Below are 26,083 nucleotides of genomic sequence, written 5' to 3'. Positions count from 1 at the left end.
CATTGTCAGAGCTTATGGGCTCTGTGTGAATGAGGCTGAGGAGACAGCTATGACACTGTGAGGCTACACAGATGATCCATCACTTCCCTGTCTGTGGCCAGGAAGGCTTGGTGCATGTGATGGGTTGAATTGTGCCCCGCAAAAAGATACGTTGATGTCCAAACTCCTGGTACCTGTGAATGTGACCTTATTTGGAAATAAGTTCTCTTCAGATGTAATCAAGTAAAGATGAGGTCTTACTGAATTAGAACGAGCCCTAATCTAATGGCTGGTGTCCTTATAAGAAGAGGAAATTTGGACACAGAGACACAGAAGAACAACATGTGATGACAAAAACAGAGATTAGAGTGAGGCATCTGCAAGCCAAGGAATGCCAAGAATTACTGGCAGCCTCCAGAAGTTAAGAGAAAGGCATGGAACAGACTCTCCCTGAGACAGAACCTTTCCGACACCTTGATTTTGGAATTTGGCCTCCAAACTGTGAGAGAATAAATTTCTGTTGTATTAAGCCACACAGTGTGTGGCAGCTTTTTATGGCAAACCTAAGACACTAATACAGAAGTCAAGGGTCTGTCCTTGGCAAAACAGTGAAGCAGGTGTCTCTGGGAACTGAAATTCTTGCCTGATTTATTGTACTCACCTCATTCCACCTTGCTCACCTTCCCACCACCCTCCATATCTATGCTACAGACATACTACTAAAATCCAAATCCTTCCGTGGCTCTCCACACAGTAGAAGCAGACCTACAAACACTGCCGAACATGGACACCATCCATCTTTGTAGCCCTCTCTTGCCTCCCTCATTGTACATAGTCCCTTAAAACTACACTTCTTTTTTACTCCTTGGTGATTTCATGCAGATGTGTTCTTTGCCAATCTAAAGATTCAACTCAAATATCACCTCCCTTGGAAGCCTTTCTTCACCTCTGTAGGTGAAGAATTTGATCTCCGTTCTCTGGCATAGAGCATCAAAAACTCTTGGAATTTCCTGAGTGACAGAAGTGTCTTTGTTATGCTAATGTGTGACTCTTGGTAGGTTCCTAGATAGCTCCGGGATGGAGGCAGGTCACCAGAAGAAGGTTGTAACTTTTCAGTCCCCAGACCTTCAGGGAGTGAAGTAGGACTGGAGATTGAGTTCAGTCATGTGGCCAATGACTTGATTAATCGTGCCTATGTAATGAAACCCCAATAACAACTCTGGATATCAAGCTCATGGAGCTCCCTGGTTGGTGAACACACTAATGTGCTGAGAGGGTGATATACTCTGACTCCACCAGGACAGGGTGTAGAAGCTCTGTACTCCCTACCAGAACCTATCCTATGTGTATTCTTTATAATAAAACTATAATAATTACAGGACTTTCATGAGTTCTGTGACTTGTTCTAGCAAATTTTCACACCTGAGGAGATTATGGAGACCCTTGAATTTACAGTCAGGCACTCAGAAGGGCAGGTGACCTGGGACCCCTCAAAATGCAGCTTGCATGTGAAGTAAAGGCAGTCTTGTAGAGGACTGACCCTTTAATTCGTAGAGTCTGAGTCTAACCCCAAGTGGTTGGTGTCAGAATTGTATAGTAGTACACCCAGTTGGGTTTTGAAACAGGATAACCTTCTATTCCTCCTCTCCACCTCGTCTGCAGTTGGTGTTAGAATCTGTGTTGCTTTTATATGTCCCCAAGAAATCACCTCCGCAGTCAATCCATGTTGTCTGATTGGGACTAATCCCATTTCTTCAGCTCCAGAATAAGCATTTGACCCAGACCTGGCCAATAAGAGTATTCCATTTTCCCTGGTTGCTTCAGAATAGGCATGTGATCCAAGTCAGCTCAAGGAGATCAGTTTGACAGAAAAACACCCTCTTTCCATTAGGGTTGTTAAGCAGATAAGCAAGACCACAGCTGCCTAACCCATCCTCGGCACTATTTGCAGAGAATTTGCCTGAGAATGATGTCAACACACACAAAAAAGAAAAGCTAAGAGACAATTGTCCTAATATAGTTTTTGAGACCCTGAATATAGCTGTGTTTGAAATACCTCCTGAACCTCCTAATTATGTTAATCAGTAAATTCTCTCCTTTATCCAAGTTGTTTTCAGCTAAGTTTTCTGTCACTTGCAACCAAAAGAATCTTGACAATAGACCGTCCTTCCAAAGCTCACCCATGCCTCTCATTTCTATCATCACACTCATTATAATTGTCGATTTGTTTGCCTGGCTCAAGAGAAGAATGATTATGTCTTATTTGTCTTTACAGTCTGCAATACCTACTTCAATGTCTAGAATGGTAGTGTCCAAAACACATTTTTTTGCATGAGTGTTGGGTAACTAACCACCTCTTTCACAAGTGCTCATTTCCTCTCTCTTGGCATCCCTTTCTCCCTCTCATCATCACCCCCAGCATAGTCTCATTCACAGAACAAGAGAGGGGACAAAGGTACCACGTTAGAAATTACAAAAAAAAAATGAATTGTAGCCCTTGTTCTGCTTTTTTCAAGATATGTAGCCTTAGCTGATCCTCTTCTCTCTGTCTAGGCTCAGTAAAGTGAGCAATATCTGAAGACCCTCTAAGGGAAAACCTTGTGTGACTCTAATGCCCTGCTAAACTACTAGTTAAGAAGTAAGACAATACCTTACTAAGGACTAAGCTATGAGTTTTCCCTGGAATTGCTGCATTTTAATAGATGATTCCTGAAGACTGAGAAACTTTAGAGGATTAAAGAGATGAAACTACAAAGGTGGAATGATAAGCTATAGATAAAACTACCTGGTAGGTGTGCCCAGTTTAGTGGCCCCATACATCACCTCTTCCTTGGGTTTTGCCATTGAAACCACTATTGGAAAGATACAGGACAGGACTAACTGCAAAAGATGGAATCTGGTCAAGTCTCTCCAATATGTGCACTACCCTACTCCCAACTCAAATCATCAGAATAAAATCATAATCCAGAACTTGCCCAAAACCCACAGATTGGGTAAGTGGCTCATTCCAGGACATTGACACTATGTTCCCAAGCTCAAAAGGAAAACAGCTGTTACAAGAAAAAGGCAGAAGGACCCAGTGAAGAAAACAGGCTAAACTATGTCTTTCAACACTTACCAAACAGGAATAAGACCTATTGTCCACTTGGGAGATTGTCATAGGCCTCTAGGTTCTTATGGACAGCCACGTCTTTTTCTCCTGCAGGTATGAACTTAAATGTCTTTATTTTAGGCCAAATTCCCCTCAAGGGTAAAGCTAGAAGAATTTCGAGAGAACCATTGAACAGGACACATGTAATGTATCTGGTGTTCCCCACCTGCACCTGCCCACCCAGACTGAGTCTTAACAGGGCATCAAGAAAGTGAGCTTTGACTGTATGGAGTCCACTTTTGTTTCACCCAAGCCCCGAGGCCATGCCTAGTAGAAGCAAGTGGAGGCAAAGAGGATCATCTCAATTATTCAGGCCTTGGATTACTCCTGATACCCTCCCCGGGGTTGAGAGAGGATAGCTATTGTAAAGGGTGGCGGGGTGGGCCAAAATACAGAGGAAAGAATATGTTTTCAAATTATCCAGGCCAGATTATCACACAGTTTTTACTTTCCTCCTGAATAGACAACAAATGACACAACTAGGAGATTCCCAGAGATAACTATAAGGTAAAGGCCAAATACAAGACTGCTCACGAAAAAAAAACGACTTTTTAAAACTCCAGGGAGAAACTACTGCCCACCGATAGCCCACCTCTCTGTACAAAAAGACAAAATAAAACAAAATTTTCCCCACTTGCTCCATATATCTTTAAAACTTCAATTCCTTGATTTAAGACCTTAATTTCTGTTACAGTACATGATCTCCTAGGAAGGTAACATTTTAAGTCGCTATCAGCTACCTTAACCTTAAGGTGAATGAGTTCCTATTCTTTACTGGAGTAACTTTGATGAGCGAGGGAAGCCAGAAAAGAAGTAGAGGAAGACAGGAAAGGAGTGAGAGAGAAGGAGCGTGATCATGAAGGAAGCTGTTCACAGAAGAGAAAGGGAAGGCTAAGACTACTGCCTGCATAACTTTGCAAAGAAGTTGTCCTAGTGAGGCGAAATCAAAATTCTTAAACATGATCCTTTGAAAGTACTTACAATGAGGACCTACAAATCAACTAAGAATCATCCCTGGAAAGAACCCTAGAGTTCGTGGAAATAAATTCTGCATTAGCATAGCAGGAAGCACTCCTTCCATCTTCAGTCACCGTAACAGCTTTATTTCTGAACTGTCTTGCTCCTCCCGTCCACACAGGCATAATCTGGATTTCTTTCAGAGAGAATTAAGCATCTCCCTACCAGTCTCATCTCTCTGACACAAGGTGTGGAAGGCTACAGGTCATTGCTCTACAGTTTGCAGTTCTTGGGCTACTGCCCTCAGGTTCTTCACACTGCAGTTTCTAAAGAAAGAACCTCAGAAAAGAAACACATTAGCAAAAGTTCTTAAACTGTGGGAAGAACTGCCAATTTTCTCTTGGGTAAGAGCACCCTCTGGTGGTGAATATCTGTATTGTGGCCTAGCATCTCCATCTGGACGTATGCTGGGCTCAACCATAAATCCCTCCAGATGGAATGTATTCCAAGATCTCTCTTGGTAGCGTAACAATCCACTGAAATTGAAGTTATAAGGTCTTGGTCTATGGCCTTGCTCTATTAATCCTAGCGTGTGACTTTGGCTTAGTCTCCTTTCTCAGCCTCACTTCCACTATTACAAGTAGGAAAACAGGGGCTTCCCTGGTGGCGCAGTGGTTGAGAGTCCGCCTGCCGATGCAGGGGACGCGGGTTCGTGCCCCGGTCGGGGAAGATCCCACATGTCGCGGAGCGGCTGGGCCTGTGAGCCATGGCCGCTGAGCCTGCGCGGCGTCCGGAGCCTGTGCTCCGCAGCGGGAGAGGCCACAGCAGTGAGAGGCCCGCGTACCGCAAAAAAAAAAAAAAAGTAGGAAAACAATGACAACGTGAGGATAAAATGAAAATGCTTACTACTCAGTAAAGTACAATGTACATTAAAAAAAAAAAAAGAGAGATGCCATTATGGTTTACCAGATATACACAGATTACAATAGTAAGTTCTTAACATTACATTCTTATCCTTGCCAACTGCTCCCCTGTTAATCCTAACAGCTATGTTCATTGAGTCACTCCCCAATTTTGGGACCAAGGACAACCTCCCATGGCCTTGAGCAGGGATCTGCAGGAACCAGAAGTGGCACAAACAAACAGACCTTCCACAACATGACCGGAGGCAGCCTGATGTTCCTCCCTGGCATCCCTGATGTGATAGGATGCATCCTATCCTTTTCTTCTTCAGACTACCAGGTAGTTCCTGGTAAGGGATACAGGGCTTTCATCATCTGGTCCCTGGCTACCTCTCCTACCTCATCTGACTTTGTTCCTTCATATATGTATACATATACATATATATGTATATGTATATATATTACAGTCCACCCAAATCAACCTACTTGTAGTTCTCCAAACAAGTAGATTGCCTCCATAACTTTGTACGTGGGTTTCCTCTGCCTAAAGCAAATTCATCACACTCCTAGTTAATCCTTGCCCACCTTTCAACGTATTCCTCCTGGAGGCCTCCATTCACTCCTTATGTCCAAGGCTGGATTAGGTATATCTCCCCTATGGGTCCCTGAGGCTGCTACTATCACAGTACTCATCATACCATATACTAATTGTCTTTTACTTGTCTCTCTTCCCCTATGGCCAAGCATAATGCTTGGTATTCAATAGGCACTCAATATAATTTGGTGGATAGATGATGGCTTCTGTGTTACCAAATTCAAAGCCTGCTTTTTTGTTCTAATCTTACTCGATCTCTCAACACCACTGGCTGACTACTCCACTTTCTTCCCTTGACCTTCATGACACCAAATCCTCCTGGTTTTCTCCCAGCTCAGGCTCCTCCACTGGAATCCCATATGTTGGAGTGTCCAGGGCTTTGCCTTGAGCCCCCATTCCTCTCTGGATTCATGCGCTCCCTAGGCGACCTCTTTTATCTCACAAATTTTAATGCCACCAATATGTTGATGACCACTAGCCTGTGTGTCTCCAGCTCTTAACTTTCCCAGCAACTCTATGCTCATATATCCAAATGCCTATTAGACAGCTTTGAGAAATTCTTATTACATATAGATCTTAAAGTCAATGTGATCTAAACCAGGGGTCCCCAGCCCCTGGCCTGTTAGGAACTGGGCCACACAGCAGGAGGTGGGCAGCATGCGAGCGAGCAAAGCTTCATCCGCCACTTCCCATCGCTCGCATTACTGCCCGCACCATCCCCCCACCCCACCCCCGTCCTTGGAAAAACTGTCTTCCATGAAACCAGTCCCTGGTGACAAAAAGGTTGGGGACCGCTGGTCTCAACAGAACTCTCAATTTCCAATCTCCCATTCCCAGCTTACTCTTGTCTCGAACTTTCCAATTTCAGTACATGGCCCCAGCATCCACCCAGATGTTCAAGTCAAAACTCAGACAGATGGTGGTGCTAATTTTGATCACCTGTTAAAGACGGTGCCTTCCAAGTTTAAAGTTATTGTACTTCTTCGTTTTGACATGTAAGAAAATAAGTTGAGACATTGTAAAATCTCACTTCTCACCCCACTAGTTTTAGCATTCACTGATGTTTCTTATGTAAATTAATTATTCCTCCGATGGTTGCCAGCGGGGATTATCTAATACCATCATGCCTTCTACATTAGTTGACTTTCTACTATAAGGAAGAGCTTTCTCTTCTCTCCTTTTATTTATTAATTCACTTGTGTATATCAATGCAGACTCATGAGTTAACTGTTTCATTCAGTAGGTCATAATCCATAACTCTCATTGTCATTTTGATGTTTAACTTGTTCTAGATTTGGCCCCTGGGCTTCTGAGGCTAGTTTCTGCATCCTCGCCATGCCCTCATCATTCTTTGAGCATTTTTTTTTTTCTAACACAACAAGATATTTCCAGGTTCATCTTACACTTTTCCCCAGCCCTAGAATCCACCATTTCTTCAAGAAAAGAGTGGTGTTTGGAAACCAAGATCTGGACTCTAGATGCATTTTTACTACTTCTGAGGAATTTCTGTTCCTAGTCCGTTTCAGTGAACAGAACTAGAAAATTATGCACGTGAATACATACATATATATACACCTATGCAAACATATACCTGTGTGTATATGTACACGCATATATGCACACACATATATACATAAACACACTCACTTTACACTTATTTTACATATAGCCATAAGTTCACACCAGTACCTTCAATTCTAACCCAATACCGCACGGTCCATTTCACTCTAGCTGTGCCCTTTCCATATTTGCTTCTTCCTTCTCTGACAATGAGAAATGCATTTTCTCAAACTCTCATTTTGTAGCTAATCTCCTGACCCTGCCAAGCTGCTGCTCCCCTCTAGCCAGGATCCTGACCCCCACTTGTGCCTACCTGCCAGCCCCATTTTGTGCTATCCTCACATACATCACCATATTTTAATTCTCTGAAAAGTGCTTATTTTCAGTCTACCTTTACTAGAGCATAAAGGTATCCTCACACAATGCTTGGTGTATGGTGTGTCCCCTGTAAATATTTATTGAGTGAATGAATGAACTCCTGCATGCATGCTGTATATGCAGGATCCTGAAATAAAAATTAACTTGGGGGATCATGGTGGTAGAAGAAGGAGGAGGTGGCAAATTGTTGATAAGTAGTGCTAAAGCAGGTCCTGAAGTCTAAATTCCAGGAAAGTGAGCAGGTGCTATGCTCTCGTGGGCTCCTCTTTATGGAAAGATAATCATGTATGAAAGCAAGTGAAAATCTTTATACATTAGTGTAGTTAAAATAAAAAGGATGAAATGTGTGTTCCAGAACACGGACAGCAATCTTCAGAAAGTGAGAGAACTTCTAAAGTCAGTCAAGAACAATATGCAGGGCTTCCCTGGTGGCGCAGTAGTTGAGAGTCCGCCTGCCGATGCAGGGGACGCGGGTTCGTGCCCCGGTCCGGGAAGATCCCACATGCCGCGGAGCGGTTGGGCCCGTGAGCCATGGCCGCTGAGCCTGCGTGTGCGGAGCCTGTGCTCCGCAACGGGAGAGGCCACAACAGTGAGAGGCCCGCGTACCGCAAAAAAAAAAAAAAAAAAAAAAAAGAACAATATGCAGAGAGGATGATGAGAGGGGACTTCCCCTCTGAAAAAAAGAGTAAAAATTAAAAAAAAAAAAAAAAACAGAAAGCTCCTGAAGATGGAGCTGGTGACCAAGCCAGTGAGACCTCTCAGCCACCTGGGAAGACAAGGGCCCAAATGGACACCATCACTGAAACCAAAAAAACATAAACAGAGGTGAAGTTAAAATTTCCTGAATAACCAAACCCATGACTTACTGATGACTTGGTTACCAGGCAAAGCTGCTTTCCTCAGTTTACCAGAAGGAATGTGGAATCATCTTGAGGATTATGCAGATTATAAGAACTCTCAAGGAAATATAGACAATAAGGAATATGTTGTTAATGAAATTACGACATACATAAATGCATATGCAGTATAATATTGGACACTCAGCACTCTACGACTTTGAGACCACAGTATTCTGGAATCCTTGCAGATTATTCTGATATGGTCTAGGTGTATGGAACACCACATCTACTGAGATTATTTGTGTGCATCCAAGCAACATTGGCCTGCGTCTCTCTGGATGTAATCTCTGGATGAGAAGAGCTTTGATTTAATAGTAAACTATCTGCACAATTTTCAAATACCTGGCAGAGATTTTTACAACTCTGAATAGTGCCAGCAATTATGAGGTATCATCAGAAAGTTGTGATCTGTCGACACTCATTTATGTTTGGATCTCAGTGGTACGCAGGAAAATGTTTAACAACCTGCTCTTTGGATGAGGGGGGCGGGGGGAGGTGTTGATTTGTAGCATTTGCCAATTTCCAAGGCATAAATACTCCCACCATGATAAATTTCACTGAAGGAGGAGTGGTCTCTCTGGAGCAGGTACAAGCCAACTCCATTCACCACCAGCCTACTATTGTGTACAAACTTTTTTTTTTTTTTTTTTTTTTGTTTGGGGGGGTACGCGGGCCTCTCACTGTTGTGGCCTCTCCCGTTGCGGAGCACAGGCTCCGGACGCGCAGGTTCAGCGGCCATGGCTCACGGCCGCAGCCGCTCCGCGGCATGTGGAATCTTCCTGGACCGGGGCCCGAACCCGTGTCCCCTGCATCGGCAGGCGGACTCTCAACTACTGCGCCACCAGGGAAGCCCTGTATAAACATATTTTTGTTCTTGATCCTTTGGTACAAATGGTGTACTTCAAAATTATTAGTGTAAACAGGAGTGATGTTTAAGCTTGCTTTCTGTTTGTTTTTAAATATAAAATTTAAAAGATACAGCTCCTTTTCTGATTTCATAATTGCTACCCATGTATGAAATGATAGACACAGTGGGCTTTACTGTCTAGTTGATAACGCTGTTCTTGAAAGGCTGGTGGGTCCACTCCTCATATACCACGTATTTTATAATATGTTAATGCTACATGACCAAGTACTGTGATCCCTAGTGCCCAAAGTTTGATTCAATGTATATAACTAAAAACATATCCATTTGTGCTCATTTTAAGTAAATAGCCCTTCCTTTGTAAGTCATGAAGTTTACTAAGATTATTGAATAATAATGGCTTATTTAGTGGTTTTTGCAGTAATGTGGTAATATGTAGTTAGTTTCCTGGTAAAGTTACTTTTTAGCAATTTTTCTTCATATATTCAGTATTTTCCTTGAAGTGTACACATAGGGGGGTGTGTGTGCTTGTGTTGGGTTTTCTCTTGTTTTTTTATGCAATCAGTAAAGAAGCCAGACATGAATGTGCGGTAAACCATTTTCACGTTGGCATGCTGGGATGTTGTTACTAAATTCCTGAAGAAGCTAAGCCTATGCACTAAAGTAAAACACACCTCTTCTGCAGCTACCAGAATCGTGAACCTTCTAATTCTAACATTAGCCCTCACTTTTACAGGGTTTTACAGTTTTCAAAGGGCTCTTAAATGCACGGCATCTTCTGGTGGACCCTTACCAATGTATAATCTTGAATCTAAGGTGCAACATCCTTTTCTTGCACGTTCCAGCATGTTAGCAGAAAAGCTGCCCAAAGAACACAAAAACAAATACTAAGAATTCAAAACTGAAAGAAAGAATGAAACAGATTATTCATTTCAACCTTGGCTTTAACAAAGCAGGTACAATTATATATGGGGAGAGCAGCCAAATATGTTCATTTATTTATTAAATAATCATCATCTAGATTAGTCTAAAGCAGCAGGAATCGTCATCTCATCACACATAAGAAGGGTGACCTCACTGGACAGTGCATGTAGTTGATCGGCATAACAACAAAGAAAAAGGCCAGGAGAAAACGAGTTTTGGAAATTGACATAGACTCCTAGAATATGACCAGATTATGATATAAATAATGAGATTTCACGTTTAACTCAATGGAGCTTAAATTTCCATGCAACCTCCAAGGGCAAAGTTGTGGCAGAAGTAGAAGATAAGACAATAGAAAAAAAAAATTTTGTGACTTGACCTCAAACTTTAAAGGCAGTTAAGAACTGGTACCTAGAATTCACTGCAGTTGGAGCTATGGCTTATAAAGACTGCTGTGATTTTTTTTGGAGCTAGGTCTACTAATGCAGCATTACAACCAACCAATGCAATTCTTCATCTGCCCCTGAGAGAACTGCCTAATTTGAACGATACTCTTTGAACCAGTGGTCATAGGGAATCTGGTATGTGCAGGGGGATTCAGCAAAATACAGAGATTTCCGTTGCCTTCAATGAAAATACCATCTTGTTGAGGAGATAAAGCAATCACACATTTAAAACTAAACAAAAGGGCTTCCCTGGTGGCGCAGTGGTTGAGAGTCTGCCTGCCAATGCAGGGGACACGGGTTCGAGCCCTCGTCTGGGAGGATCCCACATGCCACGGAGCAACTGGGCCCGTGAGCCACAACTACTGAGCCTGCGTGTCTGGAGCCTGTGCTCCAGAGGCCGCGACAGTGAGAGGCCCGCACACCGTGATGAAGAGTGGCCCCTGCTCACCGCAACTGGAGAAAGCCCTCGCACAGAAACGAAGACCCAAACACAGCCAGAAAAAATAAAAATAAATAAAAATAAATTTTAAAAAATAAAAATAAATAAATTAAATAAAACTAAAGAAAATACGACATTAAAAGTTTAAGGGAAAAAAAAATTTTAAGGAAAGGGGAGTGAATTCAGAGAGTGTTCAGAAAAGCTCCAAGGGACTTGATCTGGGTCTTGTAGGGCATCTGGACTGAGATGGACAAACAAAAGGCGAGGAAGGACTTTGAGTCAAATCGGAGCAAATGTGCAGAGGTGGAACATGCAGTGGGCACGTGGAGAACATTAAGTAAACCATGGAGTGGACACTGAGGCTTATTTTTCAACTAATGGTGAAAATATAAAGAACAGATGTCTTCTAAGTAGTTCCTATTCCTCTACCAGCTACAGCATGAAACTCTGAAGGCTGGGTGTATTCAAAGTCCCCAAAGCTTGAAGCATCCTCATTCCTTCATGGAACTGCGAGCAATGGCTGGGACAATATAAACAACAAACAAGCTATACAGCATGTCAATAATTTCTGAGTTCTTTCTAATAAACAGTACAGAAGGGAGAAAATATTGTAACTGCATCCCATTCTACAGTCCACTTAAGAAGAAAAATGGGTGATGGTAGCAACGAGGACAATGTTGTGATGGTGATGAGGATGATGATGATGATACTTAGAATTTACTGAGTGTTTATAATATCTCAGGATTTGTGTTTTCCCTCCATTATTTCACTTTATCCTCACAGAAGCTTCAGGACTATTTTGGTAACAAGTAATGTAAAACTGGCTCAAAATAGCTTAGCATTAAAGGGAATTAATTGTCTGGCATAACTGGAAAGCCCAGGGGTAGATATTCTTGGCTTCAGAAATAGCTGAATCCAGGGGACCAGATAATGTTGTCAGGATTCTGTCACTGTTTTCGTTTCTCAGATCTCTTTTACTCTGACTGTGGCTTCATTTGCAGCTAGTCACTCTTGGTATACCTGGGGAGACTGACTGCCTCCATACTTATTCTTAGAGGTCAAAAGAAGCAGACCTGGGCTTCCCTGGTGGCGCAGTGGTTGAGAGTCCGCCTGCCGATGCTAGGGGACGCGGGTTCGTGCCCCGGTCTGGGAGGATCCCACGTGCCGCGGAGCGGCTGGGCCCATGAGCCATGGCCGCTGGGCTTGTGCGTCCGGAGCCTGTGCTCCGCGGCGGGAGGGGCCACAGCGGTGAGAGGCCCGTGTGCAGCAAAAAAAAAAAAAAAAAGAAGAAGCAGACCTTCGTCTCTTGTTCACTCCCTCCCTCTTGCTCTTCCTGCCCTCTCCCTCTCCTTCTCTCCATCATGGAAGGCTTTGGATGGCCCTGCTGAGTCATGTGCACAACACTCAGACCAAAGGCTCCAAGGGCCTTGAGTCCTGCAGCTAGCCCTTTCCACCAGAGATGGGCAAGTAATGGGATTGACAGACCCGTGGCACCATATGAGTCAGGGAGAGCCGTTCCTTGTGGAAAGCAAGCTGCCCGGCAAATGTCCACTACAGGTAAATACCAACATTATCACTATTTGGCAATGAGAAAATTGAGGCCTTGGCTGGTTGAGTTTGGAACCAGGCTTTGGAATTAAGACTGCCCGTTGTTAAACCAATGGCTGTTAAGCTGAGAAACCTTTGAAAAGGACTGGGCCTGAGCCTCACCCAGATAATTAACCCAGAATCTAGGTGGTAAGAACTGGGTGGTAAGAACATTTTTTTAATCTCCTCAGGTGGTTCTAACACTAGAAATATGAGAAAGCAGCCAGTATTGAAAACCTCTGTCCTAAGCTCTAGGCTCCTGTTAATAATAAACCCCAGAATACACACAGTGCTCCCTTCAGCCACCTTTATCAACCAACTCGTAAGAATGACCTGATGCTTTACCTGCCTGTCTCCCTCACTCACCTTTATATCATCCCATCTTTACAGCTGCAGTCCCTGGTACCTCACCTGACATAGCAGGCATCCGATAAATATTTGTTAAACTGAATTGATGTAGCTCCCTGGATTTTCATGCAAACACTCATGCTGGAATGAAGGGTTCAGAGGGGGGAAAACAGTAAAACTATCTTCATGTCGTAGTAGCGATAATGATAGGAAGGAGAAAAAAGGAAAGGGGAAAGTAGTCCGTTGTCCATATTTTCTCAGTCAAAAAGAAACACAAAAATAAGGAACTCAGTAGGTAAAATTACCATGTGGCATACATTACATTTCAAGTTAACATAACCCTTCAGGGCAGCGTTTCAGCTTTCATTCTACCAGATTCCTTAATTACAATATCCTTATTCCCCAATTAAAGGCTCATTAAGCTTGTCAACACCTTTTTAGAATATTAACTATTATATTCTTTAGAAATCTAGGCATTATTAAACCAGAATCCTTTATGAAAAAGCATATTCTAATGACTTCTTGATCTCTCATTCCATTCGATGACACCATGTTAAACAATCGCTTTAATCTGATCAAGTTTAATTTTTCTGCAGTCAAGTAACTGCCCTTCAGTTAAAAGCTTCTGTTAGAACTACACTAACATAATAGCTCTTGGTTCTGTGTTCCTTTTGGTGATTTCTGTTTTTTTCACACAAAACAACTTGCTCTCAAACTTCCATTTTACCCTGTAGAAACCTGAGCCCACGTGTTTCATCTCTATCTGGGTGTGGAGGCGGGTGCAGGATAACTTTAATTTTTCCCTACTTGGCTGTCTGCTTCCTAGAATCTCTCTATTTTCAGCTGCCCTGGGATTTCCCTTTCCATTGCACCTGCCCTGACTCTGGGCTCTACCCCAGCACTGGCCAACCTTGTGAATGTTTTATGAGACTGTCTGCAGCAGAGACCCTTGGAGCCAACCAAGAACACCTGTTGTTTCCTTGCCCTTCTCCAGACCTTCAGTGCCCACCCTCTGCTGGGCTCAGGCATTCCTTCCATCCAGAAGGTTTCTGAGGTTTGCATATCTGCATAAGCATCTAATCATCAGTCTGCTGGCGAGCTTACTTCCAGAACAATGATTGGGCACTAAAGTGTGTTTCAGGCAACTCAGCTAGGCCTTTAGGCTAAAGAAGTATTTGCCTAAAAGGACACTTTATATGAAATCCAAAGGCTTGCTGGCAATCATATCCCCTTTGGTAATATTTTTTTCCCAAAGTTCTTGTTCTTCCATTTTTATTATCAGTAACCACTAAAGAAAAACAAGGTCTGATTAGAGTCCAGGGGAAGAATGCATGTTTCTTCAGAGGAAGAATCTAGAATTTCCTTTAGGAACCTGACGTTCATGTACTCACTGCCCCTATCCCCATGACTGACACTGCCACCACTCTAGGACTTTAGACTTGGAAATTTAGGAATCTTGATCTCTTTGCTTAATTCTTTATGGACTCAAGTATTTCTTTCATCAGATAGTTTTATGTGTTAGTAGCACTTGAGTTCAGTAGGCTTTGAAGGGCCAGCATGGGAACCTCACCGTTATTTGCAGTACTGCACCTATGGGAAAATGTGTTACACATACACAAAAATAAACATGCAGCAATAGCAACCTGTCTCCTTACCTCATCTCCACACTCAGGCCCTGCCCTTAACCCTACGCAAGGCACTGGACATCCAGCAGCAGTAAGAGGAAACACAGACTCATTTGCTCACCACTCCCTACACTTTTCTTCTTAGTTCAATTTTCTTTCTCCTGAATTACATCTTTCAACAGTTCCTTCAGAAAGGTTCTTTTGTGCTAAATTCTTTCAGTTTTATTTTGTCTGAAAATGTTGTTTTGGAGGGAGAGGAGATTTTATTCTTAAAGTTTAATTTGCTATAGAATTTAGGTTAATATTTATTTTCTCTTAACAATTTGAGGATATTTTGAGTCCTTTGACTCCATCAGTCTGTTGAAAAATCTCCAGCTAGTTGAACTATCATTCCTTTGTTAACTTGTCTTTTTTCTAAAGTTGCCTTTATTATATATTTTTTGTCTTTGATATTCTGCAGTTTCATTAAGATGGATCTAGATGTGTATTTGTTTTACTTATTTTGCCAAGAAACTTGTTGTGCTTCTTGAGGCTTAGGACTAATGTTTTTAATCAACGAAAAATCAATGAAAAAATTCTTTGTTTCTCTATCTTTGAATATTACCTTTCCACCATTCTCTTTATTCTTTCTTATTGAAACCCCTAGTAGATATATGTTTCATCTTCTTATATCTTCAAGGTTTCTTGATGTCTCATTTTCCCAACATTTTCTTTTTTTTTCAGCACTTTCCTGATAATTTCCTCAGATTTATCTTCTGGTATACTAATTCTCTTTTTAGCCAGCATTTTTAACCTGTCTACTAATTTCAGTGTCTACACGTTTTCATCTCTAAGAGTTTTTTTTTTTAATTAATTTATTTTATTTTTGGCTGCGTTGGGTCTTCGTTGCTGCATGCGGGCTTTCTCTAGTTGCAGTGAGCAGGGGCTACTCTTCTTTGCAGTGCACGGGCTTCTCATTGCAGTGGCTTCTCTTGTTGTGGAGCACAGGCTCTAGGCACACAGGCTTCAGTAGTTGTGGCTCGCAGGCTCTAGAGCACAGGCTCAGTAGTTGTGGCACACAGGCTTAGTTGCTCCATGGCATGTGGCACAGGGCTTGAACCTGTGTCCCCTGCATTGGCAGGCAGATTCTTAACCACTGTGCCACCAGGGAAACCTTCTAAGAGTTTTATTTATTTTTAATATGTCTATTCTTTTTCAGAATCTTATGCTTTATGATACTATTCCTTCTTTTATGTCACTTTAAGCATATATATTTGATAGTCTCCACCTAATAGTTCTATTGATGCACTGTCATTCATAAGGAATTGTTTCTCTAGTATTTGATAATTTTGGAGTATGAGCTTACCTTCATTGTGGCTTTATCTGTGGAAATCTTGCATACCCTAGGTTGAAGAAGTGTTCCTCCAGAGAGGTTTTGCATTTTCTTCTGCCAGCTGTGAGGCCCTAAATCATTTATATACTCTTCTCTCAGTTTAGGAGTTCCTAGCCAACCATTCATTTTCATAAGGTTTTTGTGTGCCCAGTGTTCAAAAGTAAGGACTGGCTATCCTTGCTTTGAAAACATTTCAATAAAGAATAAAAGTCCTTCAGCTGAAAGGTTCTCTGTAAAGAAGCCCAGTTTGGCCACTTCGTGTAGGAAGAAATTATACCTAAAGCATACAATGCCATTGGCAAGCTTCTAGTAAATTGAAATAAAACCAGATTTTTACTTTATTCAAATAGCCAAAATTAGGGCCTGAAGTTTCTGATCCTCCTACCTCTATGACTGGTCATAAAGATAAGTTATATAATTTAAATCCATCGTATCTCTGGGCAATACTACCATCTAAGTTTTTATGAGGATTAAATGGGATTGTCCATGAACAGTACTTAGCACAGTACCTGACACATAATAAGTACCCAATAAATGTTATCTATTAATTTACCATCTAATTCTCAATGAATCTTGTAATTAGGTGCTCTTTCTGATACCTTATCTGACTGTCCCTCCTCTTCTAGCAGATAATAACATCTTCCATAGTAATCTATCACATGATTGAAAGGTTTTATTCTTTATGCTTTAATCACTGAGCTTCTTCTCTTCTACTGTTCCTTTGCCATTTATTGAATTTACTTGAAGAGAAGTACAAAACTAGACTCAATGCTAAAGGACTGACAGACACTGAGTATAATGGGAAAATTACTATAATTCTGGATATATCACAGCTTACTCCATTTGAAATGTCCACGTATAACACTTGCTTTTATAATAAAACTATTGTCGACTCGTATTTGGCTAATAGTCCACCATGACCCTTGGGTCTTACTGGGTCTAAACATGCCATTCCCCTTCAGTCGTTTTTTCACCACTATGTGTTTCCTCCTGGTTGATCTGCGGTAAGTGTTTACATTATGTTCCACACAAAATAAAAGACATCTTTCAGAGAACTGCTTCAGATGCCTATGAATAAGAACATCAAAAAGAGAAATCTTGCTGTACAGCAGAAACTAACACAACATTGTAAAGCAACTATACTCCAATGATAATTAATAAAAAAAAGAAATCTTTCAAATATAAAATTTCATCAGCTTGATATCACAATATTTTCTTTGCAATTATATATAACTCTCAGCAATGATGCAAGGAATGTTACTGAATTATGTATGCGTATTACATGTCGATTAAAAAAAGATATTATGGGGCATCCCTGGTGGTGCAGTGGTTGAGAGTCTGCCTGCCGATGCAGGGGACGAGGGTTCGTGCCCCGGTCTGGGAGGATCCCACATGCCGCGGAGAGGCTGGGCCCGTGAGCCATGGCCGCTGAGCCTGTGTGTCCGGAGCCTGTGCTCCGCAACGGGAGAGGCCACAACAGTGAGAGGCCCACGTACCGCAAAAAAAAAAAAAAAAGATATTGCTAAAATATCCACATCTTAGATGAGTGAAAAATATATAAATCATCCTAGTGTTTCAAAAGTTTTGTGTTCTTTAAGTGTTTTGCGATGACTTCTTTGAGCAATTCCTCAAGATAATTTTAATAACGTCATCTTTGTAATTAAGGCTGCATGGGACAATAGAAAGATCCCTGGCCTGGGAATTAGGTGAGATGGATTACAGCCTGTTAACTGCTGATCTTCTGTGCAGCCTCAGGCAATTGATGTGTTCTTTTTGAACCTCAGTTTCCTCTTGGTCCATACTGAACTTCGTAGCTCTGATGTTCTAAGCAGGGCTGATTTGGCCAAACTTAGTTGCATCCTGGGATTTAAAAATCTCTTCACAGGGCTTCCCTGGTGGTGCAGTGGTTGAGAGTCCGCCTGCCGATGCAGGGGACACGGGTTCGTGCCCCAGTCTGGGAAGATCCCACATGCCGCAGAGCGGCTGGGCCTGTGAGCCATGGCCGCTGGGCCTGCGCGGTCCGGAGCCTGTGCTCTGCGGCGGGAGAGGCCACAGCAGTGAGAGGCCCGCGTACCGCAGGGGAAAAAAAAAAAAAAAAATCTCTTCACAGCCCTGTGCTCATGCAGTGTCCACTCCAGTGAGGTACTTGGGGTGCTCTCCAAGCACGCATGCAAGCTCCTTCCCTTGGCAGTCTGCATCTGAGCTGTGTCTGTGTGATACCCTTTTGATCCATAGCTGTGCTGTCTGCTTTTATGAGTCAAAAGAGTAGTTTCTGGTGTCTTTTGTAGATGTGCTTCAGATACATGGAAATGCAACATTAGCAACCTCTGTTAATAAATACCTAAAGAAAGTATCTCAGCAATTCTGATGATGAAATGGCGCAGGGTCCCAGAGATCACTTAGAAACCCTCCCTCCATAAACATCCCTCATTTTTCATGTAAGAAAACATTGCTGCAGCAGGTTAGATATGGAGTAAGACTGGAATCCAAATCACTTGTCTTGGAGAGAGTGGAATTTTCACTGAAGCACGCTACTGCTTCCAAATATACCACAGCGTCAACATCAGGGATTAGGCACTGATATAAATAGAAAATATAAAAATATGTTCACAAGGCTTTACGGTGGACAAGCAACTTACACCTCTATTATTTCAATTGAGCCTCACTGCAAATTGCAGGAAGTTGACACTTGAAAGTGTTAAGTAACTTGCCCAATGTCGCTTAGCCAGGTGGTGAAAGAGCCAGACTTAGAGGCCAACTCCTCTGATCCCGGTCTTGTATGTTTCCTGGACTTAGCCCTGCCTTCCATCAAACAGGCTGATTACCAAGGAATGAAGTAGATCTTTCCACTGCCTCTGGCTGCTGAGGGATCAACCTGAAAAGGGTTGGTCCAGTTGGCAAACTACTCCAAGCTATTCACATGTTCTAATCTACCAAGATCAACACTATAATTAAGTTTACTTTTAGGAAACTTCTGAACAGGAAACCAATCAGAAGCTAGATATTCCAGCTGATCTTTTCTTTTCTTTTTTCCTTTCTTGATTCTCTGAAATGGCTCGTTTCTAAACATTTAGTCATATTAATATGCAATTACATGAATGGGTTGTTCACACAGGCAAAATCACTAGATAAGGTATTTTTGATCCAAATTTTTTCATCAGATAATATTAACAATTCCTTATATTTACAATAAGGAGCTACAGCATAGTGGTTAAGCAGGAGAGCTCTAGTGGTCACATCAGGGTTCAAACCACGGCTCTGTAACCTCGTCACAGTTTTTGTTCATATAATGGAGATAAAATTGTCGCACATACCTCATAAAGTCATTAAGAGAATTAAATGTTGTAATACCTATAAAGGGCTTAACATTGTACCAAGCACACAGTAAGCACACAATAATGCCAGGTATTATTATTATTATTTATACAGTGGGGTGTCATATTATTCTTATTTTACAAACTGAGATTCAGAGAGGTTAGTGATTTTCCTAAAGTCACAAAGTTTTAAGCGGCTTTATGGGAATTAAGTTGCTAAAGCCTTATTAAACTCTAATTCGAAAAGATACATGCACCCCAGGGTTCATAGCAGCACTATTTATAATAGCCAAGATATGGAAGTGCCCGTCAACAGACAAATGGATTAAGAATGTGATGTATATGTACAGTGGAATATAACTGAGCCATAACAAAATGAACTTCTGCCATTCTTAGCTACATGGATGGACCTAGAAAATATCATGCTTAGTGAAATAAGTCAGACAGAGAAAGACAAGTGTTGGATGAGATCACATATGTAGAATCTAAAAAATACAACAAACTAGTGAATAAAACAAAAAAGAAGCAGACTCACAGATACAGAGAACGAACTAGTGGTTACCAGCTGTGGGGGGGAGGGGCAATCTCAGGGTGAAGGAGTGGGAGGTATAAGCTATTGGATGTAAGATAGATTCAAGGATGTATAGTACGATGCGGGGAATATAGTCAATGTTTTGTAACAACTAAATGGAAAGTAACCTTTAAAAATTGTATAAAAATTTGTTTAAATTATACAAATAAAAAATTTTAAATAAGAATTAAAAAATAAGAATAATACAAATGAACATATATGCCGAACAGAAACAGACTCACATCCAAAGAAAACAAACTAGTGGTGACCAAAGGTGAGAAGGATGGGGGAGGAGCAAATTAGGGGTATGGGATTAAGAGACACACACTATTATGTATAAAATACATAAGCAATAAGGATATATTGCAGCACAGGGACTTATAGCCATTACCTTGTAATAACTTTTAATGGAGTATAATCTGTAAAAATACTGAATCACTATGCTGTAGTGATTACCTGAACCTAATATTGTAAATCAACTATACTTCAATAAAAAATAAAAATTAAAAAAAACTTATTAAAGATGAATTCACATCAGGCTGAGAGCAAAAACAAGAATGGGGGAGAGAAGAAGAGAAATGACAGATTGGCTGGGTGGCAGGGACCCCTGAACGACCGCATGACAGAGCTCTGAGCTGAATGCTGCCAACTTCATACTTTTGCTATATTTAATAAGTGACCAGTCTGTGCCGCCCTGCTTTACCTGAAGTGACTTGGTTTTCCCTCAAAGCACGACAACCACAGAAGAATCAGATCAAACAGAATGACACATTTATTAAGATAGCCTCTAGGCGAAAGGCCAGTTGTGTCTAAGCCTCTACCGTGTGACATAAATCTGTTTAAATTTGAGAGCACACCAGTCATGTGGGCACAAACTTCTTTTCTTAAGGGTCAGGAATACTCTTAGCTGACAGTAAGAAAAAAGTCCACTGAATTATCAACTAAACTACCTATGGCATTGTTGTTGTCCTTTTAATTTTCTATCCATCTTGGACTGGTCAGTACTTTGTTCAACAAGTCTACTGTTGCTAGTTTAACAACAATGTCAAACAATGTACTATGGAAGTATCTAAACCCTTATTCTCAATTTCTGTTCTTATCTCTTTACAGAGCAGTAAGAAACAGTTTGTGTACTGACACATACTTCTAACATTTTGAGAAGCATTGGCATAAATAAAAGGACAGTTGTTATCAAGTTCATGAGAAATTCAGAAGTGATCCCAGGGTTAATTTGGAGGCTCCATGTCATTAAAAAAGACCCAGGCTTTTTTTTTATTATCCCATTTTGCCAGCCACAGGGTATTGGTTTCTATCCTCAGGCTTGTAATCTAATGGCCAAAAGCTCTCTGAGGCCCAGACAGCACCTCCTCACTCAACATCATTCAAAGCAGGAAGAGAAGAATGAGAGCAAAGGGGCTTTCACCTCATGTGGTTCTGTATTCACTCAAAGAGGAGTATCTTGTCTAGAAGGTCTAGAAGCACCCCCCAAAGATCCCCCAACTCATCCAGAACTGCCCCTATACCCAACATGCAAAGAAGAATAGGATCTCTGTGGTTGAATGAGGCCAACAAGGGTCCCGTCCCTTGAGGCTCCACAGCACATCGCCGCATGAACAAAGCCAGGGACTCTGGCAAGGAAGAAACAGGAATGGCTGTTAGGTGAGAAAAGAAGTGCCTGCCACAGAAACCTTAGCTCTGTCCAGACCACAGGAGGCTTAAAGAAGTCTGCCCTCAGGGAAAACGTGGCTTTCTGCAAGGATAAAGTAGGTGCTCAACTTTTTTAACGTGATATACCTTCTTATCCTCTAGAAACTTCTGGAATTCAGAAACAACCAGAAGGCAGATCTCCCATCCATTACCTCCTGAGCTGATTTTTTTTTTTAACTTCATAAGTCTCCTTTTCCTTGTTTTTAAAAGGGGCTTATAACAGGACTTTCCTCAGGGATGCGTTATGAGGATTTTAAAAGTTAATAGAAAGCACTTAGAAAAGGTCTTGGCATGTGGCAAGCTCTAAATAAACCTCACCTTACTGTTATTGCTAAGTGATTACTGAGGCTAACTGTGAGTTTCTACATAACCCGGGGTCAGTGTTAGAAAACCCTGAGGGCTTGAGAGTTTGGAGACACGTAGGGCAATTTCTGGGGCTCGTTTCACATGAACACGTGATAAGGAAGGACTGAGCATGCAGAGGGAAATGTTATGGGCAAACGTGTGACTTCTGAAAGAAGAATATCAAGGTACTCACTCTGAATCAGCAGAAACTCAGGAGACCCAAATTTGTCTTAGAGTCCAGCAAAACCCAGTGTGAAATTACAGGCCCTTACAGAGTCTTGCTTCCCCTAAGTCACTTTGGGGGCTTATTTGAAGAAGTTCCGCGAAGAGCTGTGGAGCACTAGAGCTGTGATCTGCCCTTAGCGGTGGTGCTGAGGTTGTGACGCTGTGCTGTCTACTGGCCAATGAGCTATTCCAGGAAGGAAGAAATCCTGGAATGGCCCAGAGGACCTTGCAAACGCTGTTGACAGGAACAACTGGGAGTTACCACAGCCAGCAGAAAATGCTGCCTGGTGTTACTGCATGCAACAATATAGGGTGGAATGGTCACCAGGATCTGGGGCTATCGGCCTCTCCTATCACTGAGGGCCATAGACCACAAATTTCTAAAAGACAGTTCTGGAAACTGCCAATGGAACCGACTCTTATTATTCAAAGCAGCAGACCCTAGGTTGGAACTGGAGATCTTGTCGCTCAGAAAGTCTTGCCCTCCTCACCATCAGTTCAGGGGATTGAAGTGGTGGTAATTAAATAGCAAACTGTAGAGGGAACAGCGTGGGCTCGGAGTCAAAAGACCTGGACCTGAGTTCTGTATTTTTCATTCTGTGACCTTGCTTAAGTCCCTTAATCCTCTGTGCTTCAGAGTATTTAATAGATTAATATATATATGAAAATGTTTTATAACATATAAAGTACCAAGAAAATTAAAAACATTGTAATCACTATTTTTTCAGTATATTCTTAAATGAAGAGCAAGATTAACAATTTTTCACAAGAGAAACTGAAGGGAATAGAGCCCTAGAAAAACTGAGTGGGGTCCCAAGCCAGTTTTAGAGACCCTTAACAGGAGCCTAGCTGAAAGTTCAGGTGAGGTTTGGAGAATGAGAGCCTCACTAATGACTAGGATCAGATTCAACTTTGTGATCTCAAGTCCTTGAGCTTCTGCATAGATGTGGTACGAGTTTTCAGTTGCTTAATGGGCTTGAAATCCCATTTTGTTTCAAATGGAAAACTACCTGAATGTTTCCTGAAGAGGGTTTTTTAGAAAAAAAAACCCAAAAACTTAAGCATAACATATCTGTGGTTGATCTTCTGTCAGTATAGTCCCTTCCAAAGTTCCCTGGGGAAACCAGAAGGCAGCAATGCTCCAGCAGCTGGGAGAGAAGGACACATTACAAAATGTGATCACAGCTGCTGTGTTGAGTCAGGATGCCCTTTTGAGATGTGCAGACTGGTGCTTCTGTGAGGGCAGCCGTGCTCTGCACCCTCACCACTAGTCTGGAGGATTTCCTGCACACATCCAAGTAGTGGCACTACCTACTTCCCTGGGCACCGTCTTCTGTTTTGGAAACTAGTGGTGTTTCTGAAAGACTCCATCTGCCTATCCACTTTGAGTTTCCACTGCACTGGCATCTGGGATTCAAAACTATTCAATCTACTGACAACGGAGTCTTTCTTTAAAAAGAGAGAAAGAGAGAAAGAAAAAGAAAAACAACCACTCAAGAATCCAAACACTATCTAAAATGAAACAGAGAAACAGCATTCTTTCTGTCCTGTTTTTAAATAGATCTTTCCACGCCCCACGTGTATATGCTATAATTAGAAAGTGTGTTGTAGAAAGGGTGTTATGATCACCCTCTAAAAATCTTGTTTTGTAATACTGACTTTACCATATGATATTAATTTGGGGAAAGAAAAAACAGGAGAGCAGCTACAGCACAAAGAGGTCTACAATGCAGTGCTATGGAGTATCAGAGGTAAAAGGAATAGCTAAAATAATAATAATAATGTCTATTAATGTTTTTAGTCATGAAAGTGATGAAATTTAGTTTAAGTCCACATTGACTCTTCTCCAGACTATTGCAATAGACTGAATTGATTATCCCATTCTTTCCCTCCTCTGATTCAATCTCCAGAAATCATTGTCCTGAATCCCAAGTCTGCTCGTGCCCTTGTTCTGGTCAGAATCATTTTTGTAGATGCTCACCACCTACAGAACTAAGGACTGCTCCCAAATTTGGAATCCAAGCCACCTTCAGTCATTTTCTTCAGAGGTGATACTGCCTGCCCCAGGATGTGTTTGAAAATCTTTGGGGATTCTTTTCAGTGGTCAAAATGCCATGCAGCACTGATGGCTTTTAGAAGGCTGGGACCAGAGATGCACACTCCCTAAGATGACAAAGACCCATCCACCTCAAAAAACCAGTAGCATACCCACTGAGAAACTCTGAGACTAACTTTTCAAATTCCCCAACTTTATTTTCTACTCCTTCCTTTGTCATATCCAACTCTGCAGCCACCTTGACTAGTCCCATCTCTAACCTCAATTGGTGTACCCACAGTGGTCTCTAGTCTGAAATGTCCTTCCCAACTCAATGATCTTTGCCATTCTCAATCTTTCAAAACCCAGAATAAACTATTCCCATCGTACAATCAACATCAATTTCTCCATTTCTGTGGTCCCACATCACTTTGCTTATACCTCTACACTTACTGTATTCTGCCTTATATTATTGCCATTTTTATTACTCTATCTCCACTACCAGATAATACATTTCTGGAGGACAGGACCTGCCTTATTCAGCTTTATATACCTTGAACACTAAACACTGACTTAGTGTCTGGTACGTAGTAGATTTGTTGAATTTAATTGAATTACACTCATTATCTGTGAATATTTTTTTCTGTCAAATGTATGTGAGGACATTCTAAATTTTTTAAACTACTAGTGGATTTAACATGTAAAGTCTTATTTTATTAGTTCTTCCTAGGCAAAAAACTGTTTGAATAACTTGAAAAAAAATGGTTGGTTTCCTGCCCCTGTAATTGCGACAGGGTTAAATCCTTTTAAAAGAAAGAGCCAAAAGGATTTAGTCTCTCAAAAGTCACAAGGAAAAGGAAAATATATTTTTCTGTGTGTTACCCACTGAGATCTTTGTGTACACATACCTCCCCAAATGACTAAACTTTACAAATTTATTTGACTTTAATTCAACTTTCCAAAAAAGAAAGAAAATTTTTTTAAGTCACCTTTGGACTGGGATGAAACGTGGAAAATTTCAACTCAAAGTCAGATTTTTTTTTTTTTTTCTAGGAAGCTGTGAGCAAATAAAAACGAGGTTTGGTGGTAGCATTTTACCCATCTACCATAGACGGGTCACTGCCAGCACGATACTTGTTGATGAGACATTTGGCAAAAGGCCTGCTGCAGAAATACAGTCTGTGACTTTATTTTGCTGGAGATTTCATCTGTGAGGATTTTCTTTTCCAGTTACAAAGTTCTCCCAAGAGGGACATAGCTTCTTTTTGGAAACCTGTGAAATGTTGGCAAGTCTTGCCCTGTTTACCATGGAAATTTGTACTTGGATGGAATTACAGTGTATGACCTGGTACAAACATAGATGGACGTCTGATGCCTGCTATTTTCTCTTCATATTGATTTGAAAATTATAAGTCATAGAATCAGATCAAGTAACTTTGATCTTTCCAGTTCATTCGTTCACCGTGGCATACAGTCATACCTGTATAGACTTGAGAATAGATTGGCAGATGACAGAACATATGTTACTATTAAAATTTACGGGATTGGTTCTAATTAAACTACAAAGGGTTGCCTGAAAAGGGAGTAGACTATTTGTAAGCATGGATGATTTAATATTGGCTTATCCATTGTTTTTTTCTTAGGAAGTTCTAAAATATCATATGGCTTCAAAATTGCATTGATTGGTTATATTGTTTTTAATGAGAAAGAAAAAAATGAACTAGCTTTGCCTGTAAACAGAAATTACCTGCTTTCCTCTAAATAACTGTTTAAAGCATCTGGCCCAGAATTGTGTAAGAAATTTGTTTTTATGTCTTTGGGAAATAGTTAACAGTCCCACTCAGGACCTCATCACTTCT

The 26,083-nt window shown here is 41.3% G+C and overlaps 1 protein-coding gene across 1 annotated transcript in view; it reads right to left on the bottom strand.

Annotated features, from left to right (window-relative positions):
* PAPPA2 (pappalysin 2) overlaps positions 1-26,083 on the bottom strand; it is a 488,087-nt gene that overhangs the window by 460,117 nt on the left and 1,887 nt on the right. The window lies entirely within an intron of this gene.

This window comes from Pseudorca crassidens, chromosome 2 (assembly GCF_039906515.1).
Source record: "Pseudorca crassidens isolate mPseCra1 chromosome 2, mPseCra1.hap1, whole genome shotgun sequence".
Taxonomy (NCBI): domain Eukaryota; kingdom Metazoa; phylum Chordata; class Mammalia; order Artiodactyla; family Delphinidae; genus Pseudorca; species Pseudorca crassidens.
The sequence above is the reverse complement of the archived record's forward strand: the minus strand, read 5'-3'. Positions and strand labels throughout refer to the sequence as shown.